The sequence below is a fragment of the Syngnathus floridae genome, chromosome 19 (assembly GCF_059516105.1).
Source record: "Syngnathus floridae isolate MCC-2025c chromosome 19, RoL_Sflo_1.0, whole genome shotgun sequence".
Classification (NCBI taxonomy): Eukaryota; Metazoa; Chordata; class Actinopteri; order Syngnathiformes; family Syngnathidae; genus Syngnathus; species Syngnathus floridae.
In genome coordinates, this window is record NC_142431.1 from 10,195,387 (window position 1) to 10,213,331 (window position 17,945).

Here is a 17,945-nt window from a genome sequence, read left to right on the forward strand (position 1 = left end):
TCATAGGATATGTTACTTCTATTCAACTGCAATATCACTACTTTGTTGTAAGACGTATGCAACGGAATTTCGTTTTGTATGCACCATGTGCAGACAAGATGACAATAAAGTTTGTCTAAGTCTAAGTCATGTCAGGTCAGCTGTCTGGAGAGAGAGAGAAGTCAGGACCTGCGGGCGGAGCACCACCGTGCCACCGCCGCCATGACGGAACTCAAAAGCAAACTCCATGAGGAGAAGCAGAAAGAGTTAGCCATTACCAGGGAGACATTACTGCGGCAGCATGAAATGGAGCTGATGAGAGTGATCAAAATCAAAGATGGAGAGATCCAGCGACTGAATGCCTCGGTCCTCAGCCTGAGGGACGGCTCCATGGACAAGGTGATCCGCTCTATCCGTGTCTGACTATCCGCACGCCACGTCGGGCTTCGATGCGGCCGCTACCGTATTGTGTAGCTTGTCCCCAGTAAGCGTCGCGGCGCTCCGTTGCGGTCTCAACGGCCCGGTGTGGCGCAATGTCTGCTCAGGTGAGGAGGGGGGGCGCTTTGCTGGCGGAGGTGGAGGAGACGCGGCGGTGTCGGGAGACCGAGCGGTGTCGCCTCCACCAGGAGCGCGGAAGAAGCCCTGGCAGCGGCCCAGCAGGCCTGGCAGTCCCGAGCGGCCGAGCTCCGATCGGCTCATCACCAGCATCGGGAGGAGCTGAGCCGAACCAAGAGAGACTGCGAGAGGGAGATCCGCCGACTGGTAGGACTGATCAGATGCGCGGTGCGTGGCTATGTTCCCAATTTCGTTGTATACCTGCAGTGCAATGACACCTAAGGCATTCTATTCTATTCTATTTCACAAGAAGAAAATGTCCGGTTGCTCGCTTCGCTTTTGTCACAGCAAAGGTGTTCTAGTCGATTCAAGAAAAAAATTGGCCGGTTGCTCTCTTTGTTTTTGTCACAATTCTGGCAAATGAGTTTGCCCGCCTGCCTGAGCGCTCCCCGTTTGTACATCCAGACGGATGAGATCAAGCTGAAAGACAGAGCGGTTAGTGTTTTGGATGAAGCCCTGGGGCCGGCCACGTCCACCGCCTTCAGCTGCAGACTCAGGCTGCCGAGCAGCAGATCGCTGCCCTGAGGGATTCCCAAAGGGCGGGCCTAAACTACCCTGGAAGTGGGGTCAACGCCGCTACTAGCAATCCTCTTCATTGCGTAGGCCACCTCATCACACACTTGCAGTACGCATGACTTAGTTCGTTGCTGGAGGAAGGTAGCACAAAAACAGTTTTGAACTTTGAACGAGTGCTTGTGTGTGTGTGTTGCGGGGCGTTTTCAGTCTCAGGAGGATCGGGACACGCGACGGTTTCATCTGAAAATCGCTGAGCTCAGCGCAGTCATCAGGAAACTGGAGGATCGAAACGCCCTGCTTTCTGAAGAGCGCAATGAACTGGTAATTTATTGACGGCACGCTTGAAGGTTTGCGCTACGTTTGATGCGCGCCATCCAGCGAGGCACCCATTGCGCTTGCTTATTAGTTGAGCGGCGCGGCGAGTCGGTTGCCTGGTAGATGTCTTTTATTGGGAGCCAAAGCCACGATTCCGTTCAAACCGATGCAAAAGGAATGGATACGTTCTGGCCCGCGTGTTGTGCGTCTTTCACATCCCGCACTTCATGCTTGCAGCTAAAGCGACTGAGAGAAACAGAAAGCCAGTTTCTGCCACTCCTGTACAAAAACAAACGCCTGAGCAGGAAGAATGAAGAACTCTCGCTGGTGCTGTGTCGCCTTGAAAACAAAGTGCGCTTTGTCACCCAGGAGAACGAGGAGATGGCAAGCTTGGTAAGTCGACGCGGACAACGGCGGCGTGCCAACAGAGTCCACTGCATTTGTGTTCCACAGAGAAGGCCTAGTTCGCTCAATGACCTGGACCGCGGTTGCGGCCAGCAGGACGGTGAAATGGAGTTCCTTCAAGTTGTGGAGCAGCGGCACATCATCGACGACTTGTCCAAGGTCTTCAGGCAGGCGACTCGGTGCACGTACGGCAGCGCCGCGCTCGCTCGCTGTCGCCAGGAAACCTTTTCCGTCCAAAGCTTGGCCGGCGGCCGCCATCCAAAAAATTGGCCCCTTAAATTCCGACCTTTCAAGCAGGAGCATTGTGCGCACGCGTTTGAACACGCTTTAGACTTGTTTTGCCGTTTTCAGCAGCTCAAAGCTCCCGTTTTGTCAGCGCCTTTGCCACTCGCTGTGCGCTGAAAACGACGGACTTGCCCGGCTGCTCAGCCCGTCAACCATGAGCCGCGAGCGCGACGTCATTGTCCGTAGGCAGCTAGTGGCAAAATGCACCCTGTTAGAGTTGCGCTCGCTCCAACTTATTTTGCAAGAACCACACGGGAGACAAGTAAGTTCTTTTGGACACCTGCAGGTGGAGAGTCCATCCGTTGTACGAATGACGTCTGACTCTCGGCTCCTGCACGAGCATTTTAATTAAGAGAAACAGGGTGGGTGTAAGAGTGGATTGAATAGAGGAAGCCCTTGACCTCTAGTCAAAACATAGCAAGGGGTGTTTTACGACTTTGTGTAGGAAGGGATAAGCGATAGGGATAAATAAGGGATAAATAATATTATTTATTACAGGTCGCAGTCAAAGTCAAAGCAACACAATGATACGATAAAGATAATCTGGAAAACCCTGACACACCCTGTAGTTGTCACTTTTGGAAAAGACGAGCGTCCCTCCAATCATCGCCGGTGACGTGTTTTTCAGGCTCTGGAGACAGGAGCTCATGTCAGAAATGTCATTGTGAGTCGCGTTTGTTTCTGCGCCGGAGCCGTTCGTTCCCTTTGCATCCAAAGAATCTCAAAGGCGGATTATTTGTGTCGACAGGAGAGAGATTTGCTGCTACGATACTGACGTCGAGAATCTCTGAGGAGGAACAAAGCGTGAGGTCCTGCAAGGTGAGTCTGTTTGTTTGCGGCTGCTTGGTGTTGCGCAAGATGAAATGGCCTTTTTCTCGCTATCGTTCCTCTCGTCGATTCATCGTGAGGTGTCGCTTCAGTTTGTTCAGAGAGATGTTTGCTTCCGCGCCCGCAGGTCATCGAAACATTTTACGGCTACGACGAAGACGTGTTGGTGGACTCGGACGGATCGTCCTTGTCTTTTCACACCGACAGAACCCCCGACACGGAACCCGAAGAGGTAGCCCGCCATTTCTGCCAGCGTATTGGCACCAAACATTCCTCTTCAGCCTGGAATCGGACTCGTCTTTGCGTCGCGGGTGCTTTGTCGCCGGTCTGACTGATTCTGGTACTAGTGCTGTGTTGCATTGGTGTGTGCATGAAGAGGCGGAGCTTCGCTACCGCCAGCTGACGCAAGAATATCAAGCGCTGCAACGAGCCTACGCTCTGCTAGCCCAGACCAGCGAAGGGGACTACGACGCCGAGAAGGAGATCAAGGTGGCGCCCCTTCCCGCAACCCCCGGCCGGGTCGCAGCCTCCCCGTTCTCACCCAGCCTCGGGTGTTCTCTGGTCTGAAAGGAGGAGGAGGAGCCTCCCTCCTCCTCCTTTCAGACCAGAGAAAAGCTGATGGTAGAAATGGGTCACTATCAAAGCAGAGTAGCAGATCTGGAGTCAGCGCTGAAGCAACAAGGACAGGTAAGCTCATCAATGAGCACACCTTTTTCTCAGACAAAATAGCTACATTCTTCAGTCACTCATCCGTCTGGCATTACTGGACCAACCCCCCCCCCCCCCGAACGTGGCTGGGAAAATGCGGAGAAAAGCAAATGTCATTTTCCAGTCAACCAAAGAATTTGTGGATGAAAATGACACAACATTCCAAAGCTGTCCACGCGTTTGTCTCTTCTAGAATGTCAAGTGGGTGGAGGAGAAGCAGCTGCTGCGTCAGAGCAATCAGCAGTTGGCCGAAAAGGTGACGGAAAGAAAGGCGCTGGGCGGAGTCGCTTGGCGTCACACCTGTCGGGAAGCCCCGCAGATGAGGTCTGACTGTCTTTTCAGGTCAGGCGGATGGAGGCGGAAGAAGCGCGTCTGAAAGAGCACATCCAGGATATCCGAGACCAAAACGAACTGCTTGAGTTCCGCATCCTGGAGCTGGAGGTGGGAAGACTCGCACAAGCGTGTTGAGGCCAGAGATGTGACGGACGGACGGACGGACGGACGGACGGATGCATGCCTCTGCCTTTCAGGAGAGGGAGTGGCGCTCCCCCGTCTTGAAGTTTCTGCAAGTCCGTTTCCCAGACGGCCTCAGCCCTTTGCAGATCTACTGCGAGGCCGAGGGCGTGAGCGTACGTAAGGCGTCCCTCGCAACCCTAACCTTAACCCGAGGTCCCAGAACACCTTACATTGCTCCTTGCGCCTTTCCCCCGGACATCGTCATCAGTGATCTGATGAAGAAGCTGGACATCCTGGGCTATAACGCCGTAAGTGTATGTCGAACTCCTTATGTTCGCACTCCACGAGACTCGGCGGCTCAAATGTGACTTTTGGAAGGCTTTGCGCTGAAAGAAGCTTGTTGACGCTGTGCCTTTGGGCTCTTGCAGAATCTCACCAACGAGGAGCAGGTGGTCGTGATTCACGCCAGGACCCTTCTCACCCTAGCCGAGAAGGTAACGCGCACGTCCACGCACGCTCTCGCATTCTGCTTATGTGACAGCAGCCTTTCCTCAGTGGTTAGAATACATCAAAGTGACCAAGTCAGCACTTCAACAGAAGATGTTGGACATTGAAAGTGAGAAGGTAGACAGACACGCGACATCAGCCAAGGGGAACTCCGGCAATGTGCCCCAACAATTCTGACCTTGAGCTGTGCTAGGATATGTTCTGCAAGCAGAAGGGCTACCTGGATGAAGAGTTGGACTTCAGGAAGTGTTCCATGGACCAGGCTCATAAGGTAAGCCGCCCTCAAATCTCCCGCCGGACCACTGATGGACGAGGATTGCGGCCCAGAGGATCCTGGAGCTGGAGGCCATGTTGTACGAGGCGCTACCGCAGCGGGACTGCCCCGCCACGGACGGCGAAAAAGCCAGCCACGCTGGCGTGAATGACGTGCTGACGGCGGATCAGAGAGAAGAGCTTAGGAGCGCCGTGGACCAATGGAAGCGAGCCCTGATGTGCGAGTTGAGGGAGCGCGACGCTTGCATCCTCCAAGAGAGAATGGATCTGCTGCACAGCGCGCAACAGGTAAGGGCCCAAAGCCAGCCCGGCACTTACTTGCACGCTTACTGGCTTTTGAATGCCACTTTCCATTTGTCCGTCCTAGAGGAACAAAGAGCTGAAAGAATTCATCGAAGCTCAGAAGAGACAAATCAAACAATTGGAGGAGAAGTTTCTGTTTCTCTTTCTATTCTTCTCCTTGGCCTTCATTCTGTGGCCCTAACACCAGCTGGTGAGTGAGCTCCAGCGGCACCGCACTCGACACCTCCGATACACTGCCAGCCGGTCTCAGACGTTGGCAGACGCTCCGATGCCAACGTATACCCCCCGCCACGGTGACAGAGGCACCGCGTCACACCGGCGCTCATCCAATCAGAAGGCAGGAAAAGCAAATTCACATGCAGGGCACTTTTGAACCAGAAGAGAGCGCCACAAAAAACGGTTGTTGCCCCAAACGCGCACTAAAAAGGGTCAGAATAACAAGAGTCCCACTGGCCAGCCGGGGCCACCCGTCCAGCTGTTTCTTCAGGGGGGAAAAAAATTGGAGTCACCGGTGAGTACATTTTGCATTTAGCTCTGCTTTTCTGCTTCTGTCTTCAAGTGTGTGGCATCCTGCGATCAAAGATTCAGCCAACCCCAAAGCGGTTGACCTCAACGTCCCACCACCATGCCTACCAGAGCAGGTGACGTGATGCTTTGGACATCCTTCCGTCTCAGATGCCCAAAAGTACTCTTTGCCACATCTGCGGCAATACGGTGTCTTTTCAAAGGTGCAAATAAATCCAGCGTGGGCGGAACACGCACGTCTTCGGTTTTTCCCGCTTTGTTTGTGTGACAGCTGTTGTGAAAATTTTATACAAATAAAGTTGTATAGTACAGGTTTGGCCAAGCCGCAACTCCCGAACCGCATGCGGCTCTTTTATGTTCATATCAACATTTGTGTGTGTGTGTGTGTGGGGGGGGGGGTTGTGCGTGTTGGCTTCACTTGAGTTCAATTTGGTATTTTGGTCAAAAGCGCATGTGGTGAAATTCCACAAAGTAGGATGGGCAAACACATTTCTTTAAACTATGAGTGTCAATTGGGCTCTCGAAATGGCAGGGAAAAGATGCACAGCAAAACGAAAATACGTAGATGAACACAGGACGTTTTAATCAGAGTGGGAAAGTTTCTATTTTTTGTTGAACGTGATGGCAAACCATTCTGCCTGATATGTCAGACCTCAGCGCATTTCAAAGATTCAAATCTTCAGCGCCATGCACTTCAGCTCACTCCATGCTAACATTGATCAGGCGTCGAACCCGCATCATCATGCTTAAGAGGTGGCCATGCTAACCAGTGCGCCATTATGTCAACGCATAATAACTAAGTCTACTGGTCAAAACAGCGGTTACTATATGACGTCGCTACGTCGTGGTCACGTGACGCAGACAAGACGTCAATGGACGTGGGCAGAGTTAACTTGTTTAAAAGGGAGTAGGCAGAAGAAATATTTAATTTATTTAAATCTATTTTGAGTGCACACCATTATGCCAATGCATAACAACTGTAAATCTACTAAACAAAACAGCGGTTGCTATATGACATCTGCCACGTCGTGGTCACGTGACATACGTGACGTCGATGGGCGTAACTTTCGCCGGAAGTCAAATCCGCGGGGAGAGTTAACTTGTTTAAAAGAGAGTGGGCAGAAGAATTATTTAATTTATTTAAATCTATTTGGTGTGTGCGCCATTATGTCAATGCATAACAACTGTAAGTCTACTAAACAAAACAGCGGTTGCTATTTGACGTCTGCCACGTCGTGGTCACGTGACGCGGACGTGACGTCGACGCCTACTTTACATCCCACCGATCACAGGACTCCTCGGCTGCATAACCGTGCCCCCTTCCCAACCAATCGGATTTGCTATACGCGAAAACGACGCCAATGGAAAGAGCTTCCGCCCAAATTTAAATCCGTGGGCGTGGCTCGCAGCAGGAAGTAGGAAAATGGCGGCGATGTTGACAAAGACACAGCGGATGGTAACATACGACTAACAAGAGAAATATTTTTATTTTCTGCTTGCAACTGGACCGTCCAGAGCGTACACGGTAAGTACAACTCATCGTTTTTAAAAAGAAGTACTTTTGTTGCCCTGAAAAGCGAGTGAGCGTGGCGTTTGTGGGGGACGTCGAATTTCGACGATTCTTTCTGGTCAACGGTTGTAAATGATTGTGTTGATTAAAAAAGAAAACTTGATGTAACTCTACTTTTAACTGCCGTTTCAGATAGATTTGGAATTGCATCACATCCAATTTTGCCTAGAGCGTACACGGTAAGTAACACTCGTTGTGTTTAAGGAGATTTACGTTTGTAATAGCAGAAGTGTAGCCGCGTTGCGTTGTACGTGTGAATGTTGGTCCGGGCGAAATGTTAATGTTTAATTTCATTCCTTTAGGTTCCACGGTGTTTGTTGGCTGCAAGTTTTCCACTGCAAGAAGAGGCTCATATCATTGACCAGGAGCGAGCTACAATGGTGAGTAGCCATAACATTTATGTTAAACACTTCCTATTTCATGTCTAACAGTACTTGATTTAACAAATAACCATAAATAAATACAGTGTGGGCACTGAAGTTAACATATGTGATTATACTGCCTAATCTGTCACCGAGTAGATTGTTGCAAAGTAATATAAGATCCAAAGTTGTAATTCAGAATAGTTTTCAAAAGAAGGCCATTAGAATTATATACAAGTCTGATTACCCTGAACAAGCTATTAATTAAATCACAAATTCTTCAATTCAAAGATTTGGTAGATTATCAGACAAATAATGTCTAACAGTAATTGATTTAACACATCACGATAAGTAGATTGAGTGTGGGCACTCTCAAGTTAACATATGTGATTATACTGCCTAATCTGTTACAGAGTATGTTGTTGCCAAGTAATGTAGAATAGATCCAAAGTAGTAATCCAGAATAGTTTTGAAGAGGCCATTAGAATGATAAACAAATCTGATTACCTTGAACATAATAACAAGCTAAGTGTTTAATATGTCCTATGAAGTCAAAATTGGGCACCATCATGTGGTGAAATTTGGAATTGCATCACATCCAATTTTGCCTGGGAACAAACAGATTACATAAATCTTAGTTTTGAATAAGCCACTCCTTCTCAAACAAGTAAACTCTGCCCATTTTGCGCAGTAGATGTTCTGTTAATATCTAGTATTTATACAAAGTCATAATTTAAATTGCTTTCAACCTTCATTCATCGGTTCAACCAACATTACTCGCTCTTATTACCAACTTGTATTGATTTAACTAAGCGTTTAATACTTCCTATCAGGTCTCAAATCGAGATTTGGCAAAATACAATTTCAGCAAATCCAATTTTGCCAGGGAACAAAAATAGATTAAATAAACTAAATAAGTCCTCTTCCCATTAAATAAATCAGAAAAGTCTGTCTTGTAACCAGTCCTCTTCAAACAAGTAAAGTCTGCCCATTTTGTGCCGTAGATTTTGTGTCTATGCCTAGTATTTAAACAAAATCATAATTTAAACGACTTCTTTCCTTCATTCACTTTGGAAATTTGGAATTGCAGCAAATCGAATTTTGGCAGGGAACAAAAATAGATCAATTAAACTAAATAAGTCTTCTTCCCATTAAATAAATTAAAAAAGTCTGTCTTGTAACCAGTCCTTTTCAAACAAGTAAAGTCTGCCCATTTTGTGCCGTCGATTTTGTGTTAATGCCTAGTATTTATACAAAATCATAATTTAAAGGACTTCATTCCTTCATTCACTTTGGAAATTTGGAATTGCAGCACATCAAATTTTGCCTGGGAAGAAAAGTAGATTAAATAAATTTAATAAGTCTTACTACTTCCCATTAAATAAATTAAATACGTCTTACTTGTTCCCACTCCTTTTCAAAACAGTAGTTTAAAACGAGGGCCCTTCACTCAATCTTTAACCCCAACCCCGCACGTTGTGTTGTATCTGTGAATGTTGGTTGTGGCCAAATGATAGTTTTCTTTCATTCGTTTAGGTTCCAAGAAAACTTGATGTAACTCTACTTTTAACTGCCGTTTCAGATAAGCGGGTATTACGTCGCAGTCATGTGCCGTGGATATGACGTAATTGCCCGAACCTCCGCCAAAATTCAAATCTGTTGGCGCGATGGCCGTGAGCCACTGAGCAGCGACGATTATCAACAGAAATATCTTTATTTTCTGCTTGCAACTGGACCGTCTAGAGCGTACACGGTAAGTAACACTCATTGTGTTTAAGGAGATTTACGTTTGTAATAGCAGAAGTGTAGCCGCGTTGCGTTGTACGTGTGAAAATTGGTCGAGGCGAAATGTTAATGTTTAATTTCATTCCTTTAGGTTCCACGGTGTTTGTTGGCTGCAAGTTTTCCACTGCAAGAAGAGGCTCGTATCATTGACCAGGAGCGAGCTACAATGGTGAGTAGCCATAACATTTATGTTAAACACTTCCTATTTCATGTCTAACAGTACTTGATTTAACAAATAACCATAAATAAATACAGTGTGGGCACTGAAGTTAACATATGTGATTATACTGCCTAATCTGTCACGGAGTAGATTGTTGCAAAGTAATATAAGATCCAAAGTTGTAATTCAGAATAGTTTTCAAAAGAAGGCCATTAGAATTATATACAAGTCTGATTACCCTTAACATAACAACAAGCTATTAATTAAATCACAAATTCTTCAATTCAAAGATTTGGTAGATTATCAGACAAATAATGTCTAACAGTAATTGATTTAACACATCACGATAAGTAGATTGAGTGTGGGCACTCTCAAGTTAACAGATATGATTATACTGCCTAATCTGTTACAGAGTATGTTGTTGCCAAGTAATGTAGAATAGATCCAAAGTAGTAATCCAGAATAGTTTTGAAGAGGCCATTAGAATAATAAACAAATCTGATTACCTTGAACATAATAACAAGCTAAGTGTTTAATATGTCCTATGAAGTCAAAATTGGGCACCATCATGTGGTGAAATTTGGAATTGCATCACATCCAATTTTGCCTGGGAACAAACAGATTAAATAAATCTTAGTTTTGAATAAGCCACTCCTTCTCAAACAAGTAAACTCTGCCCATTTCGCGCAGTAGATGTTCTGTTAATATCTAGTATTTATACAAAGTCATAATTTAAATTGCTTTCAACCTTCATTCATCGGTTCAACCAACATTACTCGCTCTTATTACCAACTTGTATTGATTTAACTAAGCGTTTAATACTTCCTATCAGGTCTCAAGGCAAGATTTGGCAAAATACAATTTCAGCAAATCCAATTTTGCCAGGGAACAAAAATAGATTAAATAAACTAAATAAGTCTTCTTCCCATTAAATAAATCAGAAAAGTCTGTCTTGTAACCAGTCCTCTTCAAACAAGTAAAGTCTGCCCATTTTGTGCCGTAGATTTTGTGTCTATGCCTAGTATTTAAACAAAATCATAATTTAAACGACTTCTTTCCTTCATTCACTTTGGAAATTTGGAATTGCAGCAAATCGAATTTTGGCAGGGAACAAAAATAGATCAATTAAACTAAATAAGTCTTCTTCCCATTAAATAAATTAAAAAAGTCTGTCTTGTAACCAGTCCTTTTCAAACAAGTAAAGTCTGCCCATTTTGTGCCGTCGATTTTGTGTTAATGCCTAGTATTTATACAAAATCATAATTTAAAGGACTTCATTCCTTCATTCACTTTGGAAATTTGGAATTGCAGCACATCAAATTTTGCCTGGGAAGAAAAGTAGATTAAATAAATTTAATAAGTCTTACTACTTCCCATTAAATAAATTAAATACGTCTTACTTGTTCCCACTCCTTTACAAAAAAGTAGTTTAAAACGAAGTCCCTTCACTCAACCTTTAACCCTATTTATTCACCTTCTAGGCTAAGTGTTAAAGGCTAAGTGTTAAAGGCTAAATGTTAAAGGCTAAGTGTTAGAGGCTAAGTGCCAGAGGCTAGGCGCCAGAGGCGAGTTTTTGTGGGCTGAAGTTTTAGTGGGGTTAGTGTGAATACAATCCAAAAGAATACAACAGAATACAATACAATAGAATATAATACATAGATTAAATTCAATAGCTCTTACTACTTCCCATTAAATAAATTAAATACGTCTTACTTGTTCCCAATCCTTTTCAAAAAAGTAGTTTAAAACGAGGGCCCTTCACTCAACCTTTAACCTCAACCCCGCACGTCACATTGTGTTGTATCTGTGAATGTTGGTTGTGGCCAAATGATAGTTTTCTTTCATTCGTTTAGGTTCCACGGTGTTTGTTGGCTATGTTTTCCACTGTCAGAAGGATGAAAATACAAAGTACAACGCTTGGACGTGGGCGAAGACGTCACCGGTGAGTCCTTCCTTCCTATTTATTTACCTTCTAGATGCTAGAGGCTAAGTGTTAGAGGCTAAGTGTTAGAGGCTAAGTGTTAAACACAATACGAACAACACAACGATACTGCACTGAACAACACGATACCGCACTGAGAAACACGATACCGCACTGAACAACACGATACCGCACTGAACAACACCATGCCGCACTGAACACCATGCCACACTGAACAACACCATCCCGCACTGAACAACACCATGCCGCACTAAACAACACCATGCCGCACTGAACAACACCATGCCTCACTGAACGACACCATGCCGCACTGAAAGACACCATGCCGCACTGAACGACACCATGCCGCACTGAAAGACACCATCCCGCACTGAACACCATGCCGCACTGAACAACACCATCCTGCACTGAACAACACCATCCCGCACTGAACAACACCATGCCGCACTGAACAACATTATGCCGCACTGAACATTATGCCGCACTGAACAACACCATGCCGCACTGAACAACACCATGCCGCACTGAACAACATTATGCCGCACTGAACAACACCATGCCGCACTGAACAACACCATGCCGCACTGAACAACACCATGCCGCACTGAACAACATTATGCCGCACTGAACAACACCATGCCGCACTGAACAACACCATCCTGCACTGAACAACACCATTCCGCATTGAACACATGCCGCACTGAACAACACCATCCCGCACTGAACAACACCATCCCGCACTGAACAACACCATGCCGCACTGAACAACATTATGCCGCACTGAACAACATTATGCCGCACTGAACAACACCATGCCGCACTGAACAACACCATGCCGCACTGAACAACACCATGCCGCACTGAACAACATTATAACGCACTGAACAACACCATCCCGCACTGAACAACACCATGCCGCACTAAACAACATTATGCCGCACTGAACAACATTATGCCGAAATGAACAACACCATGCCGCACTGAACAACACCATGCCGCACTGAACAACACCATCCTGCACTGAACAACACCATCCCGCACTGAACAACACCATGCCGCACTGAACAACACCATGCCGCACTGAACAACACCATGCCGCAATGAACAACACCATCCCGCACTGAACAACACCATCCCGCACTGAACAACATTATGCCGCACTGAACAACATTATGCCGCACTGAACAACATTATGCCGCACTGAACAACACCATGCCGCACTGAACAACACCATGCCGCACTGAACAACACCATGCCGCACTGAACAACACCATGCCGCACTGAACAACACGATCCCGCATTGAACAACACCATGCCGCACTGAACAACACCATCCTGCACTGAACAACACCATCCCGCACTGAACAACACCATGCCGCACTGAACAACATTATGACGCACTGAACAACATTATGCCGCACTGAACAACACCATGCCGCACTGAACAACACCATGCCGCACTGAACAACACCATGCCGCAATGAACAACACCATCCCGCACTGAACAACACCATGCCGCACTGAGCAACACCATGCCGCACTGAACAACACCATCCTGCACTGAACAACACCATGCCGCACTGAACAACACCATTCCGCACTGAACAACACCATGCCGCACTGAACAACATTACGCTGCACTGAACAACACCATGCCGCACTGAACAACACCATGCCGCACTGAACAACACCATGCCGCATTGAACAACACCATGCCGCATTGAACAACACCATGCCGCACTGAACAACACCATCCTGCACTGAACAACACCATGCCGCATTGAACAACACCATGCCGCACTGAACAACACCATCCTGCACTGAACAACACCATCCCGCACTGAACAACACCATCCCGCATTGAACAACACCATCCTGCACTGAACAACACCATGCCGCACTGAACAACACCATGCCGCACTGAACAACACCATTCCGCACTGAACAACACCATGCCGCACTGAACAACACCATCCTGCACTGAACAACACCATCCCGCACTGAACAACACCATGCCGCATTGAACAACACCATCCTGCACTGAACAACACCACCCCGCACTGAACAACACGATCCCGCATTGAACACCATCCCGCACTGAACAACACCATGCCGCACTGAACAACACCATTCCGCACTGAACAACACCATGCCGCACTGAACAACACCATGCCGCACTGAACAACACCATGCCGCACTGAACAACACCATGCCGCACTGAACAACATTATGCCGCACTGAACAACACCATGCCGCACTGAACAACACCATCCCGCACTGAACAACACCATGCCGCATTGAACAACACCATGCCGCACTGAACAACACCATCCTGCACTGAACAACACCATCCCGCACTAAACAACACCATGCCGCACTGAACAACATTATGGCGCACTGGACAACATTATGCCACACTGAACAACACCATGCCGCACTGAACAACACCATGCCGCACTGAACAACACCATGCCGCACTGAACAACATTATGCCGCACTGAACAACACCATGCCGCACTGAACAACACCATGCCGCACTGAACAACACGATCCCGCATTGAACAACACCATGCTGCACTGAACAACACCATGCCGCACTGAACAACACCATGCCGCACTGAACAACACCATTCCGCACTGAACAACACCATGCCGCACTGAACAACACCATCCTGCACTGAACAACACCATCCCGCACTGAACAACACCATGCCGCATTAAACAACACCATGCCGCACTGAACAACACCATCCTGCACTGAACAACACCATGCCGCACTGAACAACACCATGCCGCACTGAACAACACCATGCCGCACTGAACAACATTATGCCGCACTGAACAACATTATGCCGCACTAAACAACATTATGTCGCACTGAACAACACCATGCCGCACTGAACAACACCATGCTGCACTGAACAACATTATGCCGCACTGAACAACACGATCCCGCATTGAACAACACCATCCCGCAGTGAACAACACCATGCCGCATTGAACAACACCATGCCGCACTGAACAACACCATGCTGCACTGAACAACATTATGCTGCACTGAACAACACGATCCTGCATTGAACAACACCATGCCGCACTGAACAACACCATCCTGCACTGAACAACACCATGCCGCACTGAACAACACCATGCCGCACTGAACAACATTATGCCGCACTGAAAAACACCATGCCGCACTGAACAACACCATCCCGCACTGAACAACACCATGCCGCATTGAACAACACCATGCCGCACTGAACAACACCATGCTGCACTGAACAACATTATGCTGCACTGAACAACACGATCCTGCATTGAACAACACCATGCCGCACTGAACAACACCATCCTGCACTGAACAACACCATCCTGCACTGAACAACACCACCCCGCACTGAACAACATGATCCCGCATTGAACAACACCATCCCGCACTGAACAACACCATGCCGCACTGAACAACACCATTCCGCACTGAACAACACCATGCCGCACTGAACAACACCATGCCGCATTGAACAACACCATCCTGCACTGAACAACACCATCCTGCACTGAACAACACCATGCCGCACTGAACAACACCATGCCGCACTGAACAACATTATGCCGCACTGAAAAACACCATGCCGCACTGAACAACACCATCCCGCACTGAACAACACCATGCCGCATTGAACAACACCATGCCGCACTGAACAACACCATGCCGCACTGAACAACACCATTCCGCACTGAACAACACGATCCTGCATTGAACAACACCATGCCGCACTGAACAACACCATCCTGCACTGAACAACACCTTTCCACACTGAACAACACCATGCCGCACTGAACAACATTATGCCGCACTGAACAACACCATGCCGCACTGAACAACACCATGCCGCACTGAACAACACCATGCCGCACTGAACAACACCATGCCGCAATGAACAACATCATCCCGCACTGAACAACACCATGCCGCATTGAACAACACCATGCCGCACTGAACAACACCATCCCGCACTGAACAACACCACCCCGCACTGAACAACACGATCCCGCATTGAACAACACCATCCCGGACTGAACAACACCATGCCGCACTGAACAACACCATTCCGCACTGAACAACACCATGCCGCACTGAACAACACCATGCCGCACTGAACAACACCATGCCACACTGAACAACACCATGCCGCACTGAACAACATTATGCCGCACTGAACAACACCATGCCGCACTGAACAACACCATCCCGCACTGAACAACACCATGCCGCATTGAACAACACCATGCCGCACTGAACAACACCATCCTGCACTGAACAACACCATCCTGCACTGAACAACACCATGCCGCACTGAACAACACCATGCCGCACTGAACAACATTATGGCGCACTGAACAACATTATGCCGCACTGAACAACACCATGCCGCACTGAACAACACCATGCCGCACTGAACAACACCATGCCGCACTGAACAACATTATGCCGCACTGAACAACACCATGCCGCACTGAACAACACCATGCCGCACTGAACAACACCATGCCGCACTGAACAACACGACGTCGCACTGAACAACACGACGCCGCACAGAACAACACGACGCCGCACAGAATAACACAATACCGCACAGAACAACACAATACCGCACAAACAGTTTTAGATAATATTACGTCGCAGTCATGTGACGCGGACATGACGTCAATAGGCGGAACTCACGGCAAAATTATAATCCGTGGGCGTGGCTTGCAACAGGAAGTAGGAAAGCGGCAGTTCTGGCAAACAAGACACAGCTGTTAGTAACACGATGACTAACAAGGCAAATATTTTTGTTTTCAGCTTGCAACTTGACCGTCTAGAGCGTACAAGGTAATTACAACTGTTTTTTTTTAGCCCTGAAAAGCAAGGGAGTGTGGCGTTTGGGAGGAATGTCGAACTCGGCGTCTGCTTCCAGCCACAGACGCCAAATTTCGACGATTATTTCGACTGGTCAACGGTTGTAAATTATTGCGTTGACTAAAAACTTTATTTAACTCTACTCTTAACTTTGCCGTTTCAGATATGCGGGTATTACACCGCGGAAATGACGTCAATAGGCTGAACTCTCGCCAAAATTCAAATCTGTGGGCGCAATGGCCTTGAGCGAGACACCGGATACAAACACGACGATTATCAACAGAAATATCTTTATTTTCCGCTTGCAAGTGGACCGTCTAGAGCGTACACGGTAAGTACAACTCATTGTGTTTAAAAAGATTTACGTTTGTGTAGTTTGCGTTGCGTTGTATCTGTGAATGTTGGTTGAGGCTAAATGTTAATGTTTAATTTCATTCCTTTAGGTTCCACGGTGTTTGTTGGCTGTATGTTTTCCACTGCAAGAAGAGGCTCGTATCATTGACCAGCAGGAGCTACAATGGTGAGTACCCCTTTCGTCTTCCATTTATGTTAAACACTTCCTATTTCATGTCTAACAGTACTCGATTTAACAAATAACCATAAATAAATACAGTGTGGGCAGTCACGTTAACATATGTGATTATCCTGCCTAATATGTTTATCACAAATATGTCACTAATCACTAATATGTTTATTTGTTTATCACAACACCTTTGGACCTTCAGCAATCGATTATTTACCTTCATCTACATAGAGACAGAACGATGGTGTCTTAAACATCTCATTCATTTCACCAAATAACTTCACGCAGGTGGATAACGGCCGTCTCGGTCACGCTATGTTGCGTGATGCAGTTTTGAAGAACCAAATGCATTTATTCAATGAATAAGTCAAGCTAGTTCTATGTTTATGATGTTGTAAGTTACGGTACCGATTGAAGTTGAGTTCGAAGCCAGTGGAAAACAGCGCTGCGTTTGTGCTCTCCAGGTACAAATGTTGTGATCTCTGACTGACGACCGGGCGAGACTCGAGTAAGAGATGTCCAAACGAGCTCCGGCAGGGCGGGCCAAGGCGGAGCGAACGGACGCCCTTCAGGCCGCCAATGACGAGCTGAGAACCAAACTGATGGACGTCCAGTTAGAACTTCAGCAGGAGAAGAACAAGGTGAAAACCTCAACAGACAGACACTGCCTGCCTCCCTGCCTGCCTCCCTGCCTGCCTCCCTGCCTGCCTCCCTGCCTGCCTCCCTCCCTCCCAGTTTTCCCGATGTAGATTAGACATGCGTGTGCCATGACTGTGTCAGCCTACATCAACAAATGCACCGAGGACGTCAGCACCACTAAGAATATCATCACCCGGGGCAACCAACGACCCTGGATGACTGAGGAGGTACGTCAAACGCTACGAGCGCGGAACTCTGCCTTCAAGTCTGGCGACAAGGAGACACTGAGGACAGCGAGAGCCAACTTGAACCGTGCCATCAGGATAGCGAAGCGAGACCGCAGTCG

General features: G+C 47.3%; 1 long non-coding RNA gene across 1 annotated transcript; it reads left to right on the forward strand.

The window, feature by feature from the left end:
* Positions 1 to 281: 281 nt before the first annotated feature.
* Positions 282 to 1,204, forward strand: LOC148382079 (uncharacterized). Its single transcript, XR_015854290.1, has 3 exons — positions 282 to 378; positions 525 to 741; positions 1,000 to 1,204. It is a non-coding gene; the product is annotated as an uncharacterized LOC148382079 (long non-coding RNA).
* Positions 1,205 to 17,945: the final 16,741 nt, after the last annotated feature.